This window comes from Leptopilina boulardi, unplaced genomic scaffold (assembly GCF_019393585.1).
Source record: "Leptopilina boulardi isolate dan_hultmark-lab unplaced genomic scaffold, ZJU_Lbou_2.1 LbouV2_308, whole genome shotgun sequence".
Lineage (NCBI taxonomy): Eukaryota > Metazoa > Arthropoda > Insecta > Hymenoptera > Figitidae > Leptopilina > Leptopilina boulardi.
The window spans coordinates 244442-262169 of record NW_026137872.1 but is presented as its reverse complement, the minus strand read 5'-3'; positions in this window follow the sequence as shown (position 1 = coordinate 262169).

The window sequence follows — 17728 nt, the reverse complement described above, 5'->3', positions numbered from 1 at the left end:
ACCACTTACTTATTGTTCCCGAATACTCATTTAATATAACAATCTCTCAAATTTCTACGCTCTTTTGTTCCTCCTGCTTTTTTATACCTAGCCCTCACCTCTGATTTGAATAAATGTTAACGAGTTCTGATCTTTTTCCGCATTTAGAATTCTGTAGGTGAAATTCTCGTGGTGCAGTCGAGGTGAGAAACGATAATGACGTAAAAAGTTAACCAACGCATCCTTTTTATCATAGATAGCAACCGATAACCGAAAAAACAAAATTTTTTAAGAAACCGAAAACCGACACCCTTATTATAAAAATTTGAAAACCGTTATTTGGAAACCTAAATTTTATTTTTTCTGTTTTTTCGGTTTTTAATATTTGGGTAGAACAAATCAAGAAAAAGAATAAAAAATGTTTTGATTTCTTACAATTCTTCACAAAGAAGAATTTCTAAAAAAATTGAAATCTTAAATTTCTGAAAGTCCATGGAAAATGATTTTCCTCAATTGTGAGCTCTAGCTGATCAAATACTATCAGTTTCAGCAACCCAAGTAAGCGTAGGACGCTTATTTTCAAGTCTTAAGTTTGTATTATCTCACCTACGTAGCAATCTTTCTTTAGATCTTTAGAAAAATGTGTAACTCCTTCGTCAAAATAAATTATTTCTGTTTTTGAAAATTCTACATTTTGTTTAATTATTAAGAGTTTTAATGTTAATTCCGGTTGCCAGCCCTGCTTTTTAATGATAATGTTATCGTTCATAATTAGTGTGAAGTTGTCTTTAAAAGTTTTAACAAGTTTTCAGCAGCTCCACTTGTCGATTTTTAATGAGAAACTATCTTAACGTGATAAATGCCTTTCACTTCGACAAATTCTGCAAACTGTGATGGGCATTCTAAAGATGCAATACACGTTTTTTCAATATTTTCTGTATCTTTATCTAACCCAGGGCACAAAATATACGATTATCCTCGATTATGCTGACTGAATTACCTGTCATTTTGGACCCTACATTGATACATGATGTACCTCTAGACTCAAGTTCAAATACTGATGCTAATTTCACAGCCTTTGTGAAGGTGAGATATTTTTCTCGTAACAAGCGTTTTTGTAGTGACTCCGTCCTCAAGCCCTAAACAAACTGATCCCTCATTAAGCAAATGTTTTTGTCGATGTCAATTTAGTCGCTCACAGGTTTCTAAGAATTTTATATCCGTACTGTTTTACAGAAAAAATTTCTCTAGGCTTTTGAATCACAATGTCGAATTTTCCTTACGAGAATACACATTTATTGAACCCAGAATGATCTTCATCTTTTTTGGACCAATTGAACTAAAATTCAAATACATAACGTTTTTATGCTACAATTAAACTCTAAAAAAATATTAAAAATTTTTTTTTTCAAATTGCCTGTTTGGCAGGTGATTTAGCGGAGCGCTCCAAAAATCAATGGTCCTGCGGTGGCCCAGATAACTCACTCCAGATTTGAGCTAAAATAAAAAACCAAAAACTATTAGTTTCTATAGCCAAAAATCTAGAGAAATACGTAGGGGTTTTTCGAAATATTAATATTTACAATTTCTGAACATCTTTAAATAACGAAATTTAGGCCAAAAAACGTATATTTTCATTCAAATCGTCGCCATTTTGTCAAAAATGCATATTTTTAAAGACGACTACGTATTTCTCTAGATTTTGGGCTACAGAAACTAATGCTTTTTGATTTTTTATTTTAGCTCAAATCTGGAGTGAATTATCTGGGCCACCGCAGGACCATTGATTTTTGGAGCGCTTCGCTAAATCACCTGCCAAACAGGCACTTTGAAAAAAAAAATTTTAATATTTTTTTAGAGTTTAATAGTAGCATAATAACGTTATGTATTTGAATTTTAGTAAAAAAAATTTCCGTTCTTCAAAAAAAATTCTTGAAAACGCGTATTTTTTCATGCGGTCAAAGTGGTATAACCCCTTAATACTCGAAGTCTATTTAACTTCCCTAAGACGACATGTCAATGAATTTAAATCTCTATAAGTCGAGACTAATGCGTATTGCATATAAGCCTCCTAAACTCAAAATTTGATGTTCTTTTCTTGAAAATTAAATGATCGATTTTCAACTGTATATATGCTCTTTTCCAGAATCACACAGATTAAAAAATATAATTTTTTTAAATTCACATTCTGTATTTTAAAAACATCTTTTGATAAAAATTTTATTTTTAAATATCAGATTAAACCGAGGGGGAAATAACTTGTGAATTAAGGTGTACACATGTGTTGAATTATCCTGAATTATTTCGAATACTATAAATTATCTTTAATTATTTGAAGTATTGTGAATTATCATGAATTATTTTGAATTATCTCGAATTACTATGAATTATCTTGAAGTATATGAATTATCTGAAGTATAGTGAATTATAATGAATTATTTTGAAGAATGAAATAGGTGTACACCAAATTTTTTAGTTGTTTCCCCCTCGAATTAAACAATTTTACTATTTACTTGGTAAAATATTTATGAACACTAACTGTGATTTTTCAAGACATGAATATAAATATTTTTTTTATTTTTAGGTAACAAGAAAGAAGATAATTTTCTAAATTAAAGTTAAGATTTTTTTCTATTCTCTGAAATTTTCTAAATTATTCGTGTTATATTATTTATAATTAAAACAAAATGCAACAATAAACATTAACAACCAGAGAATGTCTATTATTTATGGCAGGGACTCAGTTCAACCTTTTCCGATTCTTCAAAGACCGATTTTACATGGTGGATTATACAAATGAATACTCTAAACGCAATCTTACTCTCACCTGACGGACTCTACACAGAGTTACTGTATAATATAATAAGTAAAAAGGGGTTAGATATTTGATTCTTCACAGACTGACTCTACACAGCAAAACTCTACAAAACTATATAAATTACAAAGTTAGAATCCTACGCGAACTGACTCTACGCAGAGAAACTCTCCAAAGCTTGATACAATTTTTTTTTACTCTCTACTGACCGATTCTACATGAATGGATTCTTCGATCTTAAATAAAAACTTGAAATTTTATTTCAATTTCTTATCTCTCCACACATTGACTCTACATGAGTAAACTCTCCAAAACTTATTCCATTTTTTTACTCTCCGCTGACTGATTCTACACCAAAGGATTCTCCAATCTTCAATAAAAACTAAAAATTTTTTATACATTTTTTATCTCTTCAAACATCGACTCTACACGAGTAAACTCTCCAAAACCCATTTCAATTTTTTTTTACTCTCCACTGACTGATTCTACACGAAAGGATTCTCCAATTTGAATAAAAACGAAAATTTTTTGATCCATTTTTTATCTCTTCAAACATCGACTCTACACGAGTAAACTCTCCAAAACCCATTTCAATTTTTTTTTACTCTCCACTGACTGATTCTACATGAAAGGATTCTCCAATCTTGAATAAAAACTTTAAGTTTAAATTCCACTTTTATCTCTCCACAAATCGACTCTACATGAGTAAACTCTCCAAAATTTATTTCAATTTTTTTTACTCTCCATGGACTGATTCTACACGAAACGATTCTCCAAACTTGAATAAAAATTTAAAGTTCTAGTTCCAACTTTTTATCTCTCCACAAATCGACTCTACACGAGTAAACTCTCCAAAACCCATTTCAATTTTTTTTTACTCTCCACTGACTGACTCTACACAGAAGGATTTTCCAATATTGAATAAAAACTAAAATTTTTTGATCCATTTTTTATCTCTTCAAACATCGACTCTAGACGAGTAAACTCTCCAAAATTTATTTCAATTTTTTTTACTCTCCACTGACTGATTCTACATGAAAGGATTCTCCAATCATCAATAAAAACTTGAAGTTCTAGTTCCACTTTTTATCTCTCCATAAATCGACTCTACACGAGTAAACTCTCCAAAACTTAATTCAATTTTTTTACTCTCCACTGACTGATTGTACACGACAGGATTCTCCAATATTGAATAAAAACTTTAAGTTTTAGTTCCACTTTTTATCACTCCATAAATCGACTCTGCACGAGTAAACTCTCCAAAATTTATTTCAATTTTTTTACTCTCCACTGACTGATTCTACACAGAAGGATTCTCCAATATTGAATAAAAACTAAAATTTTTTGATCCATTTTTTATCTCTTCAAACATCGACTCTACACGAGTAAACTCCCCAAAATTTATTTCAATTTTTTTTAACTCTCCACTGACTGATACTACACGAAAGGATGCTTTAATCTTGAATAAAAACTAAAATTTTTTGATCCATTTTTTATCTCTTCAAACATCGATTCTAGACGAATAAACTCTCCAGAACCTATTTCAATTTTTTATTATCTCCACTGACTGATTGTACACGAAAGGATTCTCCAATCTTGAATAAAAACTTTAAGTTTAAATTCTACTTTTATCTCTCCACAAATCGACTCTACACGAGTAAACTCTCCAAAACCCATTTCAATTTTTTTTTACTCTCCACTGACTGATTCTACATGAAAGGATTCTCCAATCATCAATAAAAACTTGAAGTTCTAGTTCCACTTTTTATCTCTCCACAAATCGACTCTACACGAATAATCTCTCCAAAACCCATTTCAATTTTTTTTTACTCTCCACTGACTGATTCTACATGATAGGATTCTCCAATCATCAATAAAAACTTGAAGTTCTAGTTCCACTTTTTATCTCTCCATAAATCGACTCTACACGAGTAAACTCTCCAAAACTTAATTCAATTTTTTTACTCTCTACTGACTGATTGTACACGACAGGATTCTCCAATTTTGAATAAAAACTTTAAGTTTTAGTTCCACTTTTTATCACTCCATGAATCGACTCTACACGAGTAAACTCTCCAAAATTTATTTCAATTTCTTTTTACTCTTCACTGACTGATTCTACACGAAAGGATTCTGCAATATTGAATAAAACGAAAATTTTTTGATCCACTTTTTGTATCTCCACAAAACGACTCTACACGAGTAAACTCTCCAAAATTTATTTCCATTATTTTTTACTCTTCAGTGACTGATTCTACACGAAATGATTCTCCAATCTTGAATAAAAACGAAAATTTTTTGATTATTTTCTTATCTCTTCAAACATCGATTCTACACGAATAAACTCTCCAAAATCTAATTTAATTTTTTTTACTCTCCACTGACTGATTCTACACGTAAGGATTGGCCAATCTTTAATAAAATCTTAAAGTTTTAGTTCCTCTTTTTATCGCTCCTGAAATCGACTCTACACGAGTAAGCTCTCCAAAACTTAATTCTCAAGATTGGCGAATCCTTTCGTGTACAATCAGTCAGTGGAGATAAAAAAAAATTGAAATAGGTTTTGGAGAGTTTATTCGTCTAGAATCGATGTTTGAAGAGATAAAAAATAAATCAAAAAATTTTCGTTTTTATTCAAGATTGGCAAATTCTTTCGTGTAGAATCAGTCAGTGGAGAGTAAAAAAAATTGAAATAAATTTTGGAGAGTTTACTCGTGTAGAGTCGATTTGTGGAGAGACAAAAAGTGGATTAAAAAATTTTAGTTTTATTCAATATTGGAGAATCCTTTCGTGTAGAATCAGTCAGTGAAGAGTAAAAAAAATGAATTAAATTTTGGAGAGTTTACTCGTGTAGAGTCGATTTATGGAGAGATAAAAAGTGGAACTAGAACTTCAAGTTTTTATTGATGATTGGAGAATCCTTTCATGTAGAATCAGTCAGTGGAGAGTAAAAAAAAATTGAAATGGGTTTTGGAGAGTTTACTCGTGTAGAGTCGATTTATGGAGTGTTAAAAAGAGGAACTAAAACTTCAAGTTTTTATTCAATATTGGAGAATCCTTTCGTGTAGAATCAGTCAGTGAAGAGTAAAAAAAAATTGAAATGGGTTTTGGAGAGTTTACTCGTGTAGAGTCGATGTTTGAAGAGATAAAAAATGTATAAAAAATTTTTAGTTTTTATTGAAGATTGGAGAATCCTTTGTTGTAGAATCAGTCAGCGGAGAGTAAAAAAATGGAATAAGTTTTGGAGAGTTTACTCATGTAGAGTCAATGTGTGGAGAGATAAGAAATTGAAATAAAATTTCAAGTTTTTATTTAAGATTTAAGAATCCATTCATGTAGAATCGGTCAGTAGAGAGTAAAAAAAAATTGTATCAAGCTTTGGAGAGTTTCTCTGCGTAGAGTCAGTTCGCGTAGGATTCTAACTTTGTAATTTATTTAGTTTTGTAGAGTTTTGCTGTGTAGAGTCAGTCTGTGAAGAATCAAATATCTAACCCCTTTTTACTTATTATATTATTCAGTAACTCTGTGTAGAGTCCGTCAGGTGAGAGTAAGATTGCGTTTAGAGTATTCATTTGTATAATCCACCATGTAAAATCGGTCTTTGAAAAATCGGAAAAGGTTGAACTGAGTCCCTGCCTTATTTATAACGTGAAACTTGATAGAGCGTTGTTATGGTCAGAATGAGAAATAGTTAACGGGTTTATAAAAATAAATTTTAAGATATTTTAGTGTAATATGTGAATAAAAGAGACAAATAGAAAATAATGCATTTTAAAGAATGAAAAATTATCATATGTGATCACGTCTGAGAAAAGGATGTTCATGACCAAAAAAATAAATTTTCACTTTATTATGGATTCTTATAGTAAAAAGTACTCTGATTAAGAATCCAGTGACGGATTTTCAAAATTCAAAATGGCGAATGCAATATGACGATTAGAAAAATTAAAAAGTTATCTAAATCGATTCACATTCGTTACTCTAGGATTTTCGAGGTCGCTATTTACGAATCCTGTGTAAGATTTTTTGAATTTAGAGTAATTTTGTTCAAATTAAATCAAATATGTTTCATATATTTTAAACGGGGAATTTCGGGGTTTTTAATTATTATAAAATAAAAATGACTTTTTCTTCTTACCAGTAGCTCTTCAAATATTGTTAAAAATATAAAATTTAAAAAATAATCGTGATAAAAAATTTTTTTTACATACAATGTACATGTAAAAAACAAAAGAGATAATCTAAAAGAAATTTTTTAAAAACTAAACTTTAGAATTATTATAAAAGTTTTTAAACTATTTTTTTAAAAATTGTAGTTTAAATTTGTCATTTAAAATTACCAAAATTAATTATAAAACCTTGAGTAATTATTTAAAAATTTTTAATTTATAATTAAAATTTGATTTAGTTACAAAGCACATATGCTTTCATTTAAAAATTAAATAAATATAAAAATATATATCCATTAATTTCACATATCTAGCTTGAATTTCATTTCCCTTAACAGTTGACATTTGTTTTGGAGTTAAAATTTATTTTCTTGATATTTTAAATTTTTTCTAGTAGAATATTCCAAATATTTCATTAAACAAATAAAGTCTAAATAGCATAAGAGTACTTCTCTGCTTCTTTTATTTATTTCACTTACATATGAAGCAATTATAACAATTATATTTTGAGATTTTATAATCATATAGATAATAAATAGTAAATATTGTACAAATGAGAAGAAGAATTAAAATACAAGATAAAAAAAAAGAAGATTAAAAACCATAGAATTATCGGGAATTTTTCGAGAAAATTAAAAAGCAGAAAAAATAAAATTAATTCGCGAAATCATCGAGGATACCTTCAGGAAACTCTAAAAGTTTAATGAAAAAAATTAAATCGAGAAATTCTCGAGGATTCCTCAAGGAAATTAAGAAAAAGAATAAAAAAATTAAATCGATAAATCCTCGTGGATTCCTTGCATGGATTAAAAAATGAATAGAAAAAAATTAAAATGCTTAATCCTCGAGGATTTCTCCAGGAAACTAAAAAGTAGAAATAAAAAAAGTAATGAGCGAAATCCTCGAGGATTCCTTCAGGAAAATGAAAAGTAGAATAAATCAAATTAAATGAAGAAATAATTGTCAATTCCTTAAGGAAATGAAAAACAAGAATAAAAAATTAATGTGATAAATCCTTAAGGATTTTTTCGCAGGAAATACACAAATTTAATTTTTACGTTGATAATAGCAAAAAACATTTTTAAAATGAAAATTGTGCGACATAGTTAGTTTAAAATTTAAATTATTTATTTTTAAAATATTTCTTGAGGAATTGTCAAGGATTCCTTGAGGATTCCCTGCCCAAATCCACACGAGGAGTCCTCATGAAAATCCGCGTGTATTACACGTGTATATCCTCACGGACTTTTTTGGATAGGGGGCCCTGAAGCTTCTTCTCGTACCCCCTCACCTCACTTGTCACCGTCTGACACGTCAGCTATGACTTGCCCTCTCTTTCCAACTGGAGTTAACTCTATCGAGGCTCTCTCTCTACAATTAGCTAATATGTCTTCCAGCCTGCTATCTGGACAGAATAGAGTTGAAAATATGGTTTCTCAACTACAAAAAGATTTCGTAGAGTTCGAGAAGAAATTCAATATGCTTGAAAACCATGTCTCATCTATACAGAATGATGTTGTCGTCGTCGCAGAGAGAGTAAACAATCTCGAATGTAAAGTGTCTGGAATGGAGTCAGCTGTTTCGAATCTTGACGTCACTAGTGACACGCTTCTTGGTGAGTTCGAAGATAGGCATAGAAGGAAAGCAAACTTTTTAATTTTTGGCTTAGAAGAAAAGGTCAGTGAGCCTGATTCTTTTAATTTAGAATTAGATAACGCCTCTGTTATTGAGTGTATAAATTCACTACTTCCTTCTACTATCAGTTTTTCTGATAATTTAAAAATTTATAGACTGGGTAAATTTTCTCAGGGCCGCTTGACACCGAGACCTGTCAAAGTAATTTGCAAATCCGAACAACAAGCAGTCTCAATCCTTTCTGCTGCGAGATCCAAAAAAATATCAGATTCACTCATTTTTCCGTCAATAACGTTCGCTCCAGACAGGACTCTAATGCAGCAACAAATATACAAGGACGTGAAAAAACGTTTCGATGATCGCATATCCAAAGGAGAGGAAAATATCAGGATTCGTTACATCAAAGGAAACCCCACCATAGTTCCGAAATAATCACTGATTCATCGCTTAATTTATCCTTTTGTAAAATCTTAGAATTTAACGTATTTTACCAAAATATTAGAGGTTTAAATACGAAATTTTCTTTCTTAAACCAGTTTCCGCACTATAATAATTTTGACATTTTAGCCTTAACGGAAACTTGACTATCAGATAACGTTCTTTCTCAGGAATTATTTCCAACTACTATTTATAATATTTTTAGACAAGATCGCTCTAATCGACGAGGAGGAGGTGTATTACTCACGGTTAATGTAAGTTTTAAAGTTAGTGAAGTCACCATTCCTTTCCCTGAAAATATAATTTCTCAAATTAATTGCTTATGTTTAAGAATATTAAAAAAGAGATTTACTTTTGACATTATTATTCTTTATATACCGCCGAATTTATCTTTACAATGTTTCTTGGACATTTTTGATTGCCTTAAATCTCAAGGACATCTTTTTTCTGATAAAATAATTTTTTTAGGTGATTTAAATGTTACGAATTTTGTCAATTATAAAATTAATACTTTAGTATTTGTTACTAAAGCAGAACCACTACTAAACTTCGCAGAATTTTTTGATGTTACCCAATTCAATAATGTTCGCAATAAGAATGGCATTTGTCTGGATTTAGTTTTTTCAAACTTCACCTGTGAAATTTCCCACTCATTTCTTCCATTAGTCCCGGAAGATCATCACCATCCATCTTTAAATATCACGCTTTCTATACCTTCACCTAATATTCCTACCCACGATAATAGATTAGAGATAAATGACTCACCACAAACTACTTTGCAAAAAAGATTTAATTTTAAAGCCGGTAATTTTCCTATGATTTTCTCTGATCTAGCTAAATGGGATCCTGTAAATGACTTACGGGATGTAAATGAAACGTGTAAATTTTTATATAACAGTATTATTAATCTTTTTGAAAAACACCTCCCTTACTTTTTATCAAATAAACAATCTACCAAAGTTTTTCCCCAATGGTTTGCACCAGATATCATCAGTGATATCCGTTTAAAAAATTCTATGTTTCGGAAATACCGATATGCAAAGGCACCTAAATTAAAAGATCAGATCCGGTTTTTATCTAATAACATTAAAAAAAGAATTCAGGAATCTAATTTCGCAACAGATCCTGAAGCCTTTTGGAAATTTATAAGAAGCAAAAAAGCATCCCCATGTATTCCTAGTAGTATGAAACTTGACGATCAAGTCTTCGACAACCCTCAAAAAATTTTAGATGCTTTTGCAGGTTATTTCTCAAGCGTGTATACTCTACCAAGCGGTAATGCTTCTGTCGATAATCCCAGTATGCAATTTTTTGGTGTCACTGTTTTACAACTATCAGTTACAGAGGTATCAGATACATTAAAATTCTTAAACTTAAAAAACACTGCTGGATACGACAATATTCCTAGTTTTTTTTGAAATCCTCTTCTTCTTTTTTGTCCCAACCACTTTGTTATATATTTAATAAAATTCTTTCCTCTGGTACTTTCCCTGATTCGTGGAAAATTACAAAAATCGTTCCAGTATTTAAATCAGGTGAAAAGGATGACATAAAAAATTACAGACCAATCTCGATAATCCCCAATTTGCAAAGGTTTTTGAGAAGTCAGTTGTAAAACATATTAAGTTTTATCTTTCACCATTTATTGCTAATGAGCAACATGGCAGCATCAACAATCGTTCTACAGCAACAAATCTAACTAGTATTACTCAAGCAATTAATAATGCTATTTCTCAGGGTTACCAAGTCGATGTTATATACACTGACTTCTTAAAAGCTTTCGATACCGTAGATTTTCAACTTCTTTTTTCTAAACTTGATTCTATGAACCTACCAAACAGTCTGCTAAGAACACTTTATTCTTATCTCACAAAAAGAACAAACATTGTCTCTTCTTTTTAATGCTTTTATTAATAATTTAGTTTTTTATTTACCTGCACACAAATTGCTTTATGTTGATGATTTGAAATTATATGCATGTATAGGATGCGAAGTTGATGCAGATTCCCTTCAAGGGAGCCTTGAGGTTTTTCACGATTGGTGTATTCAAAATAAACTCAAATTGAATCTCGACAAATGCCACGTCGTCACTTTTTCAAGGAAAGATTTACCAATTAAATATAAATATACCATTAATAATGTGATACTTAATAGAAAAGATTCTGTTAATGATCTTGGTGTACATTTTGATTCGAAACTCACATTTAAATTACATATTCATATGGTTGAACGCAATGCTTCTAGAGCCTTAGGCTGCTTAATAAGAAATTATAGGAACTTCAAGAACCTAAAAATACTTACTTTTTTGTTTAATTCATTTATATTATCCAGATTTAATTATGTCCCAATGATATGGTACCCAGTATTTCAAACAGATATTCTTTCTCTTGAAAAAATCCAAAAAAGATTCTTGAAGTTCCTAACTTTCCGTAAATTTGGTTCTTATCCACCTCGTGGATCTGACTACATTGTTCTATGCAAAAACTTTAATTTTTAACACTTGCGGAACGACGTTTTTTGTCACAATCTGTATTTTTATTTAAATTGGTTAATGGTACTATTAATTGTCATGATCTCCTAAGCTGCGTTATGTTTAAAGTTCCACGTTTAAACTCTAGCTACTACCAACCATTCTTCGTTCCGATACCTAATTCAGCAATCGGTTTTTCAGCACCCATTTATAATATGTGCAATGAGATTAATGTTATGTGTACCCATCATGACTTAAATTTGGATTTTTTTGATATCTCTTTACTACGCTTTAAACAGATCTTAATAGATCATATATTATCTATACGGTAGCATCGTGTCAAAAAGCGACAATTACTTATATATAGTTAATTGAGAGATATATCTTGTAATTTCAGGCTTTAATACCAGTGTATTTTTATTTTTATATTTAGTAAATATTTCAATTATATGTAGTTAACTATTTATAGTGCCCTTAAATGGTCTTTGACCATGGGCTTGTTATTAATGCAAATAAAAAAAAAATTGCAAAATGATATATTTGAGGGATTCTATTTCAAATCGTACCACCTACAAATGACTATCGAGGGTAGAGCACGTTTCATACATAATTTATTTTATTTAAAAGTCTTTAAATTTAAAATGTAAATAATGCTTTTAATAGAGAATTTTTCAAGCTTTAAGGTGGTATAAGGCTTTATTTAAAAAAAAATTATTTCTTGGTTTAATTTGTATTTAAAAACTTTGAGAGTTAATTTCTCAAAATATGTCATTTTCAATTTTGTTGAAAGTTGACTCAAAAGAAAGATTAAATTCTCTAGTTTCTACCATCCAAAGATTATAATGGGCTTTTCAGTGGATCCAGGGAAAAAAATAAAATGTAAATTCACTTTTTACTGAATTTGGCGTAGGAAACGTAACCCTCTTGAATTTCACGTCAGAGTCAAAATCATTTGTTTTTTTAATTCTATTAAAAAGATCAATTTCTCAAAGTTGTGAAGCAAAAATACAATTTAATAATATATCTTTATTATTTAAATTGTTATGTATCTTTTATTTTATATAATTATATATTCATAATATTAATAATATCAAATTAATTACCATTTTGAATTTTATTGCAAAATGAAAGTAACAATTTTTTAAATTAAAAAAATTAAATTTTTCATTCTAATTGTAATAATAATGTATTATAAATAATTGAATTATTGCAAATATTTAATTATTTAGATAAATTTTAGCAGTGATTTAAATTAACATTGTTTGTAATTAAATACACTATTGAAAAACACATTTTCTTGCTTTAATCATAAAATTTTTTATTTTTAATTATAGTTAATTAAATATTTTTAATATAAATCAAACAAACAAATTATAATTTTTTAAAAAAGTTAAACAACTAGTAACAATTAAGTTTTTCTTCTTTTACAATATTTTTGAGTAAGAGGTTTTTGTACTAAACACTTTTCCAAATGACGTTTTCGTGTTGGGAAAATTTTTTGTTCATTTGAAGATGAAAATTTCCTCAAAATCATTTCATTATTAGAAATAGGAATAAATGAGTAATATTGTTGGGTTCCAGGAATTGTCACAGCATCGTTGAATCTTTTTTCGAGAATAGCTTTAGTTGTGTCGTAAGCATTTTTTTGGATAAACCTAATTTCCGTTTCAGTTAAATTTTCTTTAGACCATTCAAAAAGCGCTAATGGTGTCAATATTTGTTGATTAGATTTACGTTGTAAACTTGCACGTTTAGCTTGACATTTAAGATTACCACCGATTCCATCGCACGGACCTTTACCATGTCCTGTTGCATGGAAGTGCCATTCGGCTGGAATTCCAAAATCATCTAGATGAAACCTGAGATTAATAAAACTGTTTTTATTCTTAAAATGTTGTGGTGTTCCATCAGAATAATAAATAACCTTGCTGGGATTAAATTTTTCTTTGAGATAAGAAATGATCAATTCTTGACATTGATATACGAAAATCGTGTCGTGAGTTAAATTATCGGAAATTACAATCATACTTTTATGCTCAAGTTTCCCATTTTCTTTGTAATAAATGACTACAGTAAATAAAGATGCCTGGTTCCAGTAGAAGGATTGAACTGAGTCTTGAGCTACGAAAGTATAATTTTCGGCAAAATCGAATAGTATTAAAAAATGTCCTTCTTCCAAATTTTGTTTAGTTTCTTTTAAAAAAGATAACTGTTCTTTAAAAATAAAATCGTGTACTTTTAGCTTTAATATTTTTTCTTCAAAATCTTTGATAAAATCATCAACATTCGAAATTTCTTTCTTCATAGTAGTTCTGTCAGTATTTTGCCAAATTTCATATTCAATATTCTCGATTTCATTCTCGTCAAAAATTGATTTTAAAATTTCGACAATTCTTTTCTTTCCCGGGCATTTTTTGCATTCGTTTAAGTAACATTCAGGCGTTGGGTCATCACAAATAATTAAATTTACACACTCTTGATAGTCCGTTAATTTCATTTCAGAGTTTTTAGTCAATTCTTTCATTTTTGATCCATCAATCATCAGTTTTACATTTTCATGGTAAATGCAAACGCAAATTATGTGTGTACCACTAGAACCTGCTGAAACGCAATAGGGTGGTCTTAATTGACAAAATTTTGCTAATCCAAGTTTTATATCTTCATTTTCCATTTTAAACAAGCTATACAATTCCGAGAGGTTAGCTAAAAGTAATCGTTTCTGTGCATAAATTCGTGAACCATCAGCTTGCTTTACTGAAATACAGTCTTTTAATCCTGGCATTACTCTACTGTGTTCATCGGACTCATAAAATTCTTTAACAAGATTTTTAATTTCAGGCGATAAGGGATGACCTGCTCTTGGATCTGGTGAGGATAAAATTCCTCGCTCTGCAACAAGTTTCTTTGCTTTTCTGGCTTGATAATATGTTGCGTTAAATGCTTTTGCTAACTTTCGATAACCCCAAGATTTTGGCGCTAATGTCAAAAGCAAAATTTTTTCTTCTTCACAAGTAGACTTTTGAAATTTTTCAATTATTTGCTGTAATACTTCCAAGACCTGCTTCGCGATATTCTTCAAAATTTTGATATTTCGCCTCTATAGGACTCACTAAATTATCCGCATTTAAATTATTCGATTCTTCAACTCCATTTGCGACTAAAAATTTGAACGAATTCTTTATAATATTTAAATATTTTTATAAAATTAAATCCCTTATTATTCATGTATTTACCTGAAAAATTTTCAAACGATTCATGAGTATTTGAGAATGCATAAATTTCTTTTCTGCAACTATTACAAATTTTTGATCCTTTAGCGGTAATATTTGGAAATCTTTCTTTTATGTTTGAAGAAATATTTCTTAAATTCTTTCCTATACCATGATCTTTTTTTCGAATGGATTTACGCATCTACTATATTGTATTGAAGACATAATAGCAAAATATTAAAATTATATTATGATGCTTATTTAACTCACATAATTCTATTTTAAATTAATTTCTTCGAGGTTAAAATAAAATTAAACCTTTTTAATAGAATTAAAAAAACAAATGATTTTGACTCACGTGAAATTCAAGAGGGTTACGTTTCCTACGCCAAATTCAGTAAAAAGTGAATTTACATTTTATTTTTTTTCCCTGGATCCACTGAAAAGCCCATTATAATCTTTGGATGGTAGAAACTAGAGAATTGAATACTTCTTTTGAGACAACTTTCAACAAAATTGAAAATGACATATTTTGAGAAATTAACTCTCAAAGTTTTTAAATGCAAATTAAACCAAGAAATAATTCTTTTAAAAAATAAAGCCTTATACCACCTTAAAGCTTGAAAAATTCTCTATTAAAAGCAATATTTACATTTTAAATTTAAAGACTTTTAAATAAAATAAATTATGTATGAAAAGTGTTCTACCCTCGATAGTCATTTGTAGGTGGTACGATTTGAAATAGAATGCCTCATTTATTTCTTTCTACTTATCATTATAATTCTTTCATATACGTGTAGATGCCGTGTAAAGCAAAGGTAGAAGTTGAAGAAGCAGTAGCTGCAATTTGCCATTTCGGAGATTGCTTATCAGCAGAGTTACCGAACTATACTAGTAAATTTTATCAAGATGTCAGTTTGAAATTAGTACATCGTATTTGGTTCAATTGTATAATTAATTGAACTGAATAAATGAATTTATTTAATACAAATAATGAGTTACTTGAACCTATTCATTCATTTATTTCACTCAAATATTTCGTTTATTTGATACAAATGAAAAGTATTTTATACAATTACTTTATTAATTCTAATTAATTAAATTATTTAATATAAATAATGTGTTATTTAATCTTAATACACTATTTCATCAAGACAAATAAAAAAATATTTCAATCGATTAAATATTTATTTGAAACGATAATAATGATTTACTTGAAACAATTAATTTATTTATTTCACTCAAATATTTCGATTCATTGAAACAAATAAAAAGTATTTGCAGAGAGGAATTAAGAGTAAGCACGTAATGCAAATCGCGCTTTTCGATTAAAATCTGCCTCCTCGCGGTCAAAATATCGAAGCTTAGGTGGTTAGCTATATATGTATATTGCTTAAATCGGTGAGGCTACACACATACGCATAATGTAATGGCTAAGCCGAATGACGTTCGGAATTGATCGGTCGGGCTCGTGTATCTTTGCGTGAATTAGAGGAACAAACTGAAAACTAACCGTCCGTGCAGGCCTCATTCAATGTTTTAACTTTTTTCAGATTTCATTACACATCCCCACAAAAAAAAGTGTCATGTACTTTTGACAGGAATACCCTAACCCTATGTATTTTGACGCGCTGAACACGAATCCGAAGTCCGTTTTGCTCCATCACGTCAGGATTTTTTTCTAACCTCAAAAAACATGTCGGATTTTGAAAGGTAGGCGATTTTTTTAAAAATTGATGTATTAACTTCAAACTTGGTATGTGGGGGTTTTTTGGGTCGCTGATTACGAATCTGATGTTAGATTTCAAAACTTCAAAATGGCATATCCAACATGGACTTCTATCGGCCATATTAGATACGCCATTTTCAATTTTTGAAAGCTTACATCAGATTCGTAATCAGCGACCCAAAAAACTCCCAGATACACTATTGCACATTAATTTTTCAAAATTTCGTAAAATAATGTCCCCCTAACAAAAAAAAATTCAAGGGGTAGTTCCCCCCCATAAATCAGCTTTTGGGGAAAAACAAAACATACGTGTCAAATTATTTTCAAAAAACTAAAAAACTGCCAAGTTTCAGAAAAATCGGCGTATGGCACTTCCCTAGTGTTACTTGTCAGCAACTTAGAAAACCTGTAGATACAAAATTTCATAAAAATCTGACAATTTTTTAAAAATAATTTCTTAATATTTAATCAGACATATCGAATTTCGGAAATCTGACATCAGACTCGTAATCAGCGACCCAAAAAACCCCTAGATACCAAGTTTGAAGTAAATTAAAATTTTTTTTCAAAATTCGTCCGCCATATTGGATCTGCTATTTTGGATTTCGAAAATCTAACTTCAGATTCGTAATCAGCGACACAAAAAACCCCCAGATACCAAGTTTGAAGTTAATACATCAATTTTTAAAAAAATCGCCTACCTCTCAAAATCCGACATGTTTTTTCAGGTTAGAAAAAAATCCTGACGTGATGGAGCAAAACGGACTTCGGATTCGTGTTCAGCGCGTCAATATACATAGGGTTAGGGTATTCCGGTCAAAAGTACATGACACTTTTTTTTGTGGGGCTGTGATTATTGGCCAATATTTTTAAGGTTAAATTTTTATTAAATTCAGAATTCTAAATATTCTCTCGTCGAATATACACTTGAATAAGTACGAAATTCGTTTTCAAAAAATCTTATCATAATTATTATAAATTTTTAATTAAAATTTTTTTTCTTAAACATATGGATGATTTCAATCGACCCTTTAATTTCAGTCAAATCTAATTTTTTCTTGTTCTGTAGTAAAAAAAAGAGATCCTTTTTTTATGCAATTTTTCGAGTTATAAATTTTCAGAATTTCAGTTTTGTAAATGTAGACAAAAAAATGAATTTCTTTAATTTTCGCCAAGAGAAGAAAAGTTTCAGTTTTTCTTTTATTTTTCAATAATGTTAACAAAAAAATTTTTTTTTTATTTTTTATTAATAAATAAAAATTTTTTATAAACAAATTAAGTTTT